The following is an 11369-nucleotide window of genomic DNA, read 5'->3' as shown; positions in this document are numbered from 1 at the left end:
GGTTCAGACAAGAGCCTGGCAGGGTGAACCTGCATGTCTGAAACGGCGAAACCTTTCCAACCTCTGAGTTTGGAAGTGTTCACATCCAGGAACTGGGATTATCGGAGCAACACCGCCGACCCGCGGGGTTCTGCTTTGAACGCCTTGCTGTTGTTTCATCTATTCTTAATTATCCTGCAACCCCCCCAAAAAAGTACCACTTGATGCCTAAAAACGTTGGGATCTGTGAATCACCGGGTGGCAAAAACTGCGGAAGCAACTGCAGCAAGCGCGTGGCGTTACCCTCGCGGGCGAGCCGCAGAGCGAGGCGCCCGGCGTGTTTGCCGAGTCCTTGCAACTCGCAGACGCAGCAAGAGCTGGGGGAGAGGAGGGCAGGAGGCAGGAAACTCTTGGGAAAGTGTCATAAATACCTCCCGGTATTCCTCTAGATAGCAGAGCCCGCACATGCCCCGCTGGCCGCAATCACCGGCCTCTGCGCCAAACTGTTTGTCTTGGTCTTTGCATTAGGTAAATGCCCAACCCAAATTCACTGATAAAAGCAGACACCCCCCCCCCAAAAAAAAAAAAAAAAAAGGAAAGAAAAAGAGGAAAAACAACCCAGAGACAAAGTCTCGGAGGCCCCCAATCAACAACAAAAAAGGCAGCAACCAGACAGCCATTTAGTGAGCATCTCAAAGCTATCTCCTGTCTGCTGGAGGGGCTTTAAAGACACCAGATTTGTGTGCTTGGCCCAAGTCATGCGAATTGCAGTCTAAAGCTTTTCCTTGAATTCAAGGCTGTGTTTACTGCAGCCAGGGCGAGGGGAAGGAGGCAACCCCAAAGCCCTCCCTCCTCCTCTTCCCCCACCCTGCAAGCCCCAGGCTTGAAACTTGATTTAAAAAAAAAAATACAAGATTGAATTTCAGTTTGCAGGATTAGGGAGACGACTTTTAGGGGCTGCTTGTTGGAAAAAAAGCAAAGCAAAGCAGCTGGGAGGGATTAGGCTGAGCTGGCGTCTGCACTTTCAACTGATTCAATTTTGCTCCACAAGACATTGTATCTGAGCCTTTCTGGAGACTATTCAAAGCAAATCATTTTCATTTTACCATTTGGTAAGTGATCAGAGTCTATTTTTAGTGTCTTGGAAGCGTCGGGTTTTTTCTCTCTCTCTCCTTTTCGTTTTGTTTTGTTTTGTTTTTTTTCCCTTTCTCCTTTTTCTTCCACAATTGCCTATCTGCATTTGGGGTATCAAGAACAGGCATGTTTTGCGGGAACGTTTACCGCAGCCAGCAGCTTCAATTTATTTTATGCCTCACTTGCAGAAGAAAAGGCACCCGAGCGAGCGAGCGAGGCGGGAGCTGGCAGGGCTGGGACGCCGCCCCGGGGCTCCGCGCCCCCGTCCGCCGCTCGGGGGGCTCAGGTGACTCCTTGCGATTTGGGCAGAGGCGGCGGAGGGGCCGCTGCCGCAGGGTCCGGCAGCCCGAGGGGTTGGCGGAGGTCGGCGGTGGCCCCGGCCGCGCCGGTGACGGGCTCGGCCGTGCCGGGGGTCGCGCCGCGGCCGAGGGTCCCAGCTGACGGTTTTCCAGGTGATCCTTTTTTTTTTTTTCTTTTTTTTTTCCCCCTCAGAGGTTAATTTGGCAGCACTGTATTTTGCAAAATGTGCGTTGCCTTCCCTGCGTTTTTCGTTGGGACACAAATCAGAAAACCTTTTTAAAAAATGCCTGCAAGAAAAAAAAGGAAGAAAAAAGCCTGTACACAGTTTGTGTGTGGGGGGGGGGTGTTAATACAACAAATGCTTTTCCTTGCAGTTTAAAATTTTGCTAGATTTTACTTTTTCTTATATTTCACTTCACTGAAAACTGGTGGGCTTGGGGTGTTTCTTTTCTTGCCTGTCTTTGCATTTTTGGACCTGTTTGGTCCAAAGCTGCACAGACCGAAAACCCTCCGCAAAGGGGGCAGAGAGCGACAGCGGCGGGGCAGGGCCCCGAAACAGCACCCCCGGGTGCTCCGTGACCGCAGCAGCTTCCTTGGCCTCCGGGAAGGGCGAGGGGCCGGGGTGCCTGCACGGACAGCCCGGACTCTCACAAGCGAGGGCTGGAAGCAGCTGCCTCGCTGGCCCTGCCGCAGGCTGCCCGTGTCCCTCCAGGGTGAGTTATTTATTCCCTTTGCATCTTGCCTTATGCAAAATGCCCCTAGCGTGGAACAGAAAATGATGAAGCGCGAGGGCGTTTTGCTCCCCCGACCGTATTGCAAAACAGCAGCTTGCTCCCGGAGGCTCAAGTGCCATCCTGTGCTAACAGAGACGGACAAACAGCGCGATATCCAGCACCACATCTCCACACCAGAAAGCCCATCTCCGGAACAGAGTCCTGTACAACGAATGCCGTCTTCCTTCTTCTATTATATTCTTCGGGAGGTGTTTTTTCTATTAGCGATGTCTATAAAAGCACTTATTTTGTGTAACAGCCTGCAGGCTGCATCCCAAATAAACCGGACGAGCTTATGCGGTTTAGTCGGTCTGTAAAGCTGGGATGAAGCATCGTCTGTGCCGAATTCGCACCCCGCGGCCACGCGAGGCGTCTTGGCGAGGCAGCCCGGGCCCTGCGCGCACCGACCGCCGCCGGCGTCCCCTGGGGCCGCGCTGGTCCCCGCGGGGGTCCCCGCTGCTGCGACGCTGCTGCAAGGAAGGATTAAAGCGACACGGAAGAACGCAATAAAACTCTGCCTCAGTGCTGGGCAGCGGGGGAAGCGCTGAGACACCGGATCCAGGAGCGAAGCGGGGGCCCCGGGCAGTGCTGCAGGGTGGGAGCCTGCAGAGACGTGACCCCATCCCAGATGGGACCTTTAGGAAGGATGCCATGGTACGGGGGGAGAGCTGGAATCAGCTTTCCCTTAAAAACAAGGGAAAAAAACCCTCTGCCCGGTGCTTGCCGCCCTGTGCCGCGTTTGCAGGCCGGACGGGTGTTTTGCCAAAGCCTTCCACTATCCAGCAGAGCTGGGCAGCAAGAGCTCCCAGCTATCGTAACGGCAACGACGATTCATTCCCGAGCTGGAGCAAAGAGGAATCTGCAAGCAGGGGGAGAGGAGGGGGAGCAAAGCACAACCTGATCTTGTAAAAAGGCGCCTTAAAAATACCGTGCGCCAGGGTCCTTGCACAAGCTTTTTATTTATCAATCTGCAGTCAGAAGAGGCAAAGGCAATAACTGCCTGGCATAGAGGGAAATGGGGGCAGGGAGGGTGGCTTATAATAAAAAAGAATGGCTCTGAACAAAGGAAAAGGTTCTGCTAAACTGATGATGGCAGATGGCATCAGCCCCACCATGCTCCCCTTCAATTGCGGGAAAATACAGTAAAGCAATTTAATGAAAACGCTTAAATAAGCAAACAGTGCAGTTAATTGAACCCATATGTATTAGGAAGGAAATCTAAAGTATACTGATTCATTAAGTTTTATATAACTGTAAACCCCCAGAACCTAAGAAGGAGTAAGAAGCCATGATGAAGTGCCAACTAGAAGGAGACCCTCTACCAAACTTCACTTCTCTCTGTTTTGTTATGACAAGAACAAGTGGTTTTAACAAGTACACCATAAATCAGGAGTGCGCACTCCAGCCTGGAGTCTTCCAGGTACCAAACTGCGCTACAGACTTGCATGCCTTTGGTTTCTGGTAGGTTTTTTTTTTTCTTCCAAGACACAGAAATAACTGGAACTTGGATGCTGCCATATACAAAGAAAACAGGTAGAGAAGTCTCTGAGGTCTTTATTTCTTTATTTTATTCAAGCAAAACTTCCAGTGATATGTAGAGGATGTTCCTCGAGCCATGTGTAACTGGTGGCCACGGACTTTGGTCCATCTTTCATTCCTACAACAAAATCTTCTCTTTTGCAGTGAGCATGCCTTGCCAGTCATGACTTTTTGGGTGGATAATTGCTCAAGATGGAAAATCCAGGCTGGGAAAGGCTCGGCAGACTTGCTGTCAAACAGACTGGTTTGTTTGATAGAGTTTCTGCCATAGCTTCAGTTTAAAAACTGTCCAGAAGTAAAACATTAGGGAGAAAGCAGTTATGGTCCCATTGAAACAAGTGCAGAAAAATTCCCTTTTATCACAGCAAGGCCAGAATCTCCCCTGCAGATGAGGATAGCTTTGGAAACGCCTCGTTTGGGATTCATTAAGTGCGTTTTGGGGCTGGGGTTATATCACATTTGCTGCTTGCTTTTACTGGGCTCTTCTTGGCTCACGGAGCAGGACCGGCAGCACCTGCTCCGTTTTCACAGAAATCTGGGTGACCTCAAACAAAAGCCAACAAATGAAAGATGAGGATTTGATCCCAAATTATGGAAGGGGTTGAGAGCTGGGCCTTGGGGGTTTCCAACAATGCTGATTTCAAGTGCCACTGCGTGACCACACCAGGAAGCCTTCGGCTGGAAATGAAGGTGGTCTACAGCCAGGGCGCAAAGTCTTAGGCTATGACTGGAAAGGCGTTTCAGGGCACCCAGGCTGGCCAGGGGGGTCTTCAGCAACTCCTGAAGACCCAAAGGCCTTTCCCACTCGCGTGCACGCAACACGGTGCATGGGGGATATAACCGGAGAGACAGCTGCAAGAGGAAGCAATTACAGAACTGCATTTTCATGCGTTAAGGTTGACCAGGGAGGCCACATCATTGCACAGTGCACCTCTTGGTGCTCAGGACTTGAAGAAAAAAATAATAACACAAAAGCACAAAAAAAGCAAGCCTCTCTAATGAACATACAAAATATTACTGAAAAATGTCTCAACTTAAAAAACAATAAGAATAAAGGCACCAAAGGCTTCTCAGCTCGTCCCTCCTAGAGGGAGCCCCACGTGACCGTTTCTCAGCTTCTCCCCACCCCAGGGACCCGCCAGGGCTCGCGTCCCCGTCGCAGGGGCCTGGCCCCCGCGCGGGCAGGGAGGCCCCACTGCAAAGCCGCCGCAGCCCCCCAGGGGAGCAGAAACGCCCCCAGGTGAACACCGGAGTCCCTGCTTGACTTTCCGGGATGTCAGGCACGGTTGGGGTTAGAGCACGTTAGGGAGACGGCGGGAGCGCTGACGGATTGGCCCCAATTCAACAAAGCACTTAAGCGCAAGCTTAACTGTAAGTACGTACTTAAGTCCCTCCTTATATAGCAGGACATATGTTAACGCCCCGCCGAAGTCAGCGTTAAGTACATGCTTAAAGTTGAGTGTCTGCTTAAGTGCTTTGTTGAATCAGGGCTGCTGTTTACTTCCAACAGTTGATGTCTCCTGGAATATCCACATTTCTGGTTGCGAACCTGACGCATCTGTTTTCTCTTAGCATTATTAATAGAGCCATCCTTTAAAAAAATACACGACTGCACGATCTTTTAAAATCTGCGATCGCTGCGTTCCAGAAGCGCAAGCGATCAACAAGTCCTAAGCGTTTCTATATAGACCCCGTGCGTTTTCCTCGTATGTGATACTTCCATTTTATTAAATCTAGAGAGTTTATAAAGAAGCGACAAGGTTAAAAAACAACGCGGAGTCGCGGAACGTACAAATGATCGAATTTATCTTGACAAGAGAAAAAAAGCGTTATGTATGTTGAGAAACCCTGAACTGGAAAAAGATTGCTGGAGTATAATCTTGTAAATTAAAATGAAATTCTTACTGTAAATAGGCATTAAATTAATATATACCTACATGTAAGTAACGTAAATACAGAATTCTTATCATAAATAAAATAGCTGTGTTAAGAAATCGCGAACCGGGGCAGATTATTGGAGCGCAGCCCAACACCACCAGCAGGCAGCGGCAGGGACAGCTTACCGAAACGAAGGCGACTCCCAGCTTGGGGACACCCCGCCGCCGTGGAAATCACGCTCCCCATTAAAGCGATCACCGAGACGCGTCCGGGAAGGAACCGGCAGCTGTAAGAGACAGGTGAGGCACGGGACAACATCTCACGCCTCTGCTCAGCGGGGTTTTTTTTGCATCCTTAGGGTCTGTGCTGTGCCGCTCGCTGCCGTGCCCGGAGCCGGTGTCCCACCACGGCTGGGGCTCTCCCAGGGCAGGTGTCGGCAGCGGCCGCCCGCCGCGGGTCCTCCCCGGGGGCCAGCCGGGCCGTCGTCCTGCCCTGCTCCGCTCCCATCCGCGGTTCGGCCATGGTTCCCTGGGATCCCTCCTCAGCCCCTCCGCCCTGCCGGGCCGGAGACTCGGACCACAATTGAAGGAAATCACTAAACTGAATTGCTCCGAGTAAGTCCTCAGCAGGGTTTGACTGGTAAATGTTTAACAAGGAGAACTCCCTGTCCTCTCCTGGCACATATTAAACTAATACATTTATTTTAACAAGGGAAACGGTTTCCCTAAGCTCCTGCTCAATTTGAGCCCTTGACTTCTACAAAGGACTAAGTGAGGGAGGCTTCCTGGGGCTCGGTAATTCGCTGGGACTAAACGAGAGATGGCTCCGAGCCACGACGGCGGAGCCTGGAGGCGGCAGGACCTCCCCAAGGCTCGGGAGCGCTCGGCTCCGGGGTCTCCGTCCGGGCCCGTCTCCAGGCGAGTCCGATGCCCGCCTCAGCGCATCGGCTCTCCGTCGCTTCAGCCGTCCCGCGGAGCCAGGTTGCCCATAGCCCGTCCGTGGTTTGTGCCGGGAACGGTCCACGCATCCCGGCTCCATCGACGCCCCTCGCCCGCTGCCTGGCGCCCCCGAGCCCCTCGTGCCCAGCCCGTCCACCCCATCCCCAAAGACGCCCCGTCCGGAGCGGCCTTGTCCCCCGCCGCTGGCTCCATCCCGCCGTTCCCACGCCGAGCCGCGCGCTCCCCCAGGCCCGGACAAAGCGGCGCTGCTCGCACCTCGGGTAATGTCCATCTCTTCACCCGCACAGGCGATCCCAGGGTTTTATCCGGCTCTGCTCCACTGCATAGATGAAGGGGGGATTGGCAGCCCCCGGGAGCCAAATGTTCATACGCCACCGAGGGGAGCAAAAGCTTTAAAGCTGCTCTCGCTACAGCAGACGCGGAGATGCCCCGTGCCTCTCGTCCCCGGGACGCCCCGCCTAGCCATCTCGCGGGGTTTTCCTACTTAACCGGGGCCCTCCTTCCCACGAAGGCTCCCTCGCACGCTGGGGACGCAGCGAGGCACGCGGGGGCTCAGGGCTCCCTTCACGCCTTGCCCGTAAGCCGGGGAGCTCGGCCCTGCCGTCGCGGTTGCGACTCCGGCGCCGGCCGAGCCCTCCCGGCGCTCTGCCAGGCAAGCGCCACCTCTGCAAGACCCGGCAAAGGCCCCGGCATGCTGCGGATGGTGCCCGTTAATCGCGGGTCGCTCGGCACTTTTCTGCCACCTCGGCTCTCCGCACGCTCCAGGGAGGCCCCGAGGCCTCCGCGTCGGACCCGGCTGGACGCCCGCCGCCGCTCCGGCTCCCGGAGGCAGGCTTTCGTGTCTCTGGCGCTGCCTCGGGAGGCCGGAGCCAGGATCCGCGGCTCTCTCCCTTGCTAATGGTTTTCAGACTTGCCCTCAAGGAAAGGAGCATCTCTGCAAGCAGCTCCCCGCTCCGCATCTTTGCTTGGAGCCATCCCCTGACTCCGGCACCTCCGCTCTGACTCACGGGCGAGAGGGCAGGTTCGAACAACGGCGGCCGCCCCTGCCAAGGCAGCTCTGGCTCCCGGCATCACGGCCCGAAAGTCTCTGGGAAACTTTCTCCGGCTCAGCCTGTGCCGGCTGCCGTCAGAGCAGCCGAGGCTCCAGCCCACGGCAGCCCGGGGTGATCTGCGGCGTTCCCAGGACGGGGCATGCGTCGAAGGGCGCAAACAGCAGACGGAGCACTCTGGCTAATTTGGAAACAGCTGCCTGGCACCACAGAATGACTTTTGCCCCATAGCCCAGAGAGCACAGATACTGCTTTTGCACTTCCCGCGGTGCCTCGCGATCACATCGTACTGGGAGATCCCTTCAGAGAGGTCGAACAAGAGAACATCCAGCAGAAACCCACCTCAGCCGGATCACCCGATGCTTTTTCTCCTGCCACCGTGATTCCACATCACGTTTGCTGACTATCACCACCAAAACTGTGAAGTGTCTCGCCAAATATTCCTTCTCCAAGCACTGCAGTCTGCCTTCAATTCTTCTTAAAGTTTAATAAATTTCCCTCTCGCAAAGAGCCGAGAAAAATATGAAACATTTGCAAACATTTTTCTCACCCTCATGAACTAGCAGAAACACAGTTCCTCTGGCACTCACCTGCCCGAGTCTGGCGTCAGGGCAATGTGTTTCTCCTACAGCTGATAATATCAACAGGAAAATCCTTTCCACTCCTTACGTTTTTCTGGGGTTACGATTCCAACAAGTCTTATAGCGGCTTGGCAGTACAGTAAATAAGAAACAGATTTCCCAGTGTTTTGCTTTACCACTTTCTTTTTTGTAGCATCTAAGTGCAGAGACAGAGGTCTGGACTCTCAGAGGTCTCGGTTTGGATTGCCCGTTCTGGACCCACAGGTAATAACCGTGCCGTGAGGGAGCCACCAAGCATGGGCCCAGTTTGCTAGGCAAATATCTCCGAGGAGAGTGTGTTATCTGCACTGGTAACTAATTAGGACAGCAGAAGTGCACATGCAATTTTTCAGAAGTGCAAATCTTGATGGAAAACTGGGTAGAAAGTAAGACCTGTGGGGCAAACCCATGTCACGGATGGTAGCAATAGGTCCACTGAAAACGCTTGTTCTTTGAGCCAGAAGAAACAGCCAGTTTCTGTGCTGATTTGAGATCTTGCCTTGCCTCCTACCACTGTTGTCCCCAATTTTTTCCCGTGTGTTCATAACAGCATCGGCAGATGATGTAACGCAGAAGTGGAACAGCCCAGCCTTACCTTGCTGCTTTTCGCAGGGTTTCCAGAGCTAAGCTACAGTCTGCAGGCATGAGCCTCGAATGAAGGAAAAGGCATTTCTCTGCAGAGCTGTTGCGTTTGAGAGCCTGCTCACCTCTGTGAACATTAATGTCATGTCTCAAAACTCTGGGACTGGTTCTCTTCCCGTGCCAACATCCATCCAGAACAGCTTAATCAATTGGATTATCCCCGGTGTACAGGCATGCAAGAGAAGCATGAACCAAATGATTCATCTTTTAGCCAGGTAATTAGGCCTATTACGACAGAAATCCCATTTGCAGTCTTTGCTTAATCTCCTAACTGGACTCCTCACTCTTTGAACTCAAGGACGCTCCCACTGATTTCAAACCCTCCGTTACAGTATTTCTCGCAGCTGAGGTGGGCAGTGGAGGAACGGTCTGGGCCTCGCGATGTCTGTGTGTCAGAGCTGGCTGCTGCCTACCAGCCTGGTATCAAATACAGCGTCAGTCTAAAGCTTACCTCTTGTGCAGGAAGAGGGTGGACTCCTCGCAGTATCACGTTCTGGGAACCAATCTGGCGTCTTTTCCAAGGAAAACACCCCTAGGACAGGGCCACCTTGCAGAATAGACACTGGTCTCCCTACCTAATGCAGACACGCGATGGCGAAGCACGTGAAGCGTTTCTCAATCAATGATGTTTGTTACTCAGAGATCTTTTATCTAAAGCCACGTCCCAACAAAGCAAAAACCCTATGGCAACCAAACGATTACAGATGGAAGCAATGCTAGGGCTGGCCGCGGGTACCTGTGCTGCTACCTTACCTTGCCTCTCAGCCACGCGGTCATCACTGAGGTCGCTCCTGTATCCATGTCCCACTGTTAACGCCGATATCCTCATTGCTCAGGGTCTGCAGCTCTGGAGGAAGCCAGTGTCACGACATCTCCAGGGAAGCCTCTGGAAAAGACCAGTCTCTGGTATTTATGTGAAAGCCTCCAAACTTTGTTATCCTCATAAATGAAGATTCTTTTTTAAATACAGTGTTTCACTCGCACATTGCGCATTTGCTTTTAGAATACATCAGAGTCAGTTAATGAGGTTAGATTAGTCCTGCATTTGTTTCAGCGAGAGCCAGCAGTGGCAGTAATAACAGTGATCCAACCACTAACACTAACATGCCTTTAAGCGCCCCTGTAATCTGTTGTGTAAGGTTGACTTGCAAAGTAGGCAGATAAATTGCTTGCTTACGCTTATTATAAAATTGCTGCTCGAATGTGTACCACAGTGCACGGTAATTTTGGAGGATCACAGAGGCAAAACAGAAGCAGGATTTTGATTGGAGACTTTCAAAGGTGTCTAGAGGCTTCAGGAACTGATGCTGGCATAGACTGAGTTCCCAACTATCATTTTATCTACAAATTTGCTTTGCTATTAGAGGGCTCCATGTGTAAAACCGGGCTCCCGGGTGGCTCCCTGGCCGCGGCACCTCTTGGGCAGCCGTCGCGCCAACCTGCTGGGGCGCGTTGGAGCTGGGCCACGTCTCTGCAGCGTGAAGGCCGGCACGGGCACAAGCTGGCAAGCAAAAACGGCCCAGGCAGCTTCAGAGACCAGACCAATGGGTGTCCGAAAACTAGCCCCTCTCAGAGCTTGGAGCCACGGACACATACACATGCAGCCCAGGACTGTATACCAATGCACATGGAAAAGTAAGTTATGGCAGGGGAAGGTTTTATATTAAATAGACAAAACCCTACTGGGCTATATGACAAAATCAGCATCACCCTGTCTAGTAACTTAGGAAGTAATTAAGAGCAGTTTTATAGGTACAAGATCCCGCTGTGCAATAGACTAGTAAAACCGCGTCCGAGTCTTCTGATCGAAGCGTGCAAGGATGCGTGTGACACGGGGGCTGAGCTCACACGCAGGCGTCTCATCCGCTACCTCCACTGGTTCGAGAGCCGTCAGGACACGTTGCCTGGGACCGACTCACCTCTCGCGCCCACCCGCTGCACCTGCGGGCACGACTCCCTCCCTTTCAGAGGAGCAAAGCCTGGTTCATACGACGTCCAAACCAAAAAGCAGGGCCAGGCTCCCAAACAGCTAGGTCAAGATTTGCTGGATTAAGCTGGATCAAGGCTCCAGAGGCCTCCTTTGAGACCTGTCTATGGAAAGGTGCTCAGAGGGTGGATATACCTCCCCGACCCATGGTCCGGCCATCTAAAATCTCCAAGCTCAGCATTCGGAAGTGAAGGCAACCAACAAGAGCTGGGCATTTCTCTGGATCCAGACTTTTAATATTTTAACGCTAGCAGAACAGGCACGAGGCTGTTCCCAGGACGCCAGAATAAAAGGCAACGACAGAGGCCACCAAGCCACAAGATCCTTGCTCCCTCCCTGCAGCACAGCCGTGGAGACCAGCGCTTAGCTAGACCGGCATGGGGTGCTCAAGATTTGGCCTCATGTTCGCAGAACAAGGCAACAATTTTACAATGCCCGTTTAAACCATTAATAATAGTCTGCGCAAACCCTTGCAAGCTTCCAAGGCTATGTAAACAGAAGTGAATTAA

At 52.7% G+C, this 11369-nt stretch overlaps 1 long non-coding RNA gene across 2 annotated transcripts; it reads left to right on the top strand.

Moving 5' to 3' along the window:
• Window positions 1–786: 786 nt before the first annotated feature.
• LOC136993344 (uncharacterized) lies at window positions 787–2478 on the top strand. 2 transcript variants are annotated; one of them, XR_010885638.1, is made up of 2 exons: window positions 787–1091; window positions 2176–2478. It is a non-coding gene; the product is annotated as an uncharacterized lncRNA (long non-coding RNA). The 2 variants fall into 2 exon arrangements; XR_010885639.1 differs by lacking the exon at window positions 787–1091 and adding an exon at window positions 1321–1565.
• The last annotated feature ends 8891 nt before the right edge of the window (window positions 2479–11369 follow it).

The sequence above is a fragment of the Apteryx mantelli genome, chromosome 14 (genome assembly GCF_036417845.1).
Source record: "Apteryx mantelli isolate bAptMan1 chromosome 14, bAptMan1.hap1, whole genome shotgun sequence".
Lineage (NCBI taxonomy): Eukaryota > Metazoa > Chordata > Aves > Apterygiformes > Apterygidae > Apteryx > Apteryx mantelli.
The sequence above is the reverse complement of the archived record's forward strand: the minus strand, read 5'-3'. Positions and strand labels throughout refer to the sequence as shown.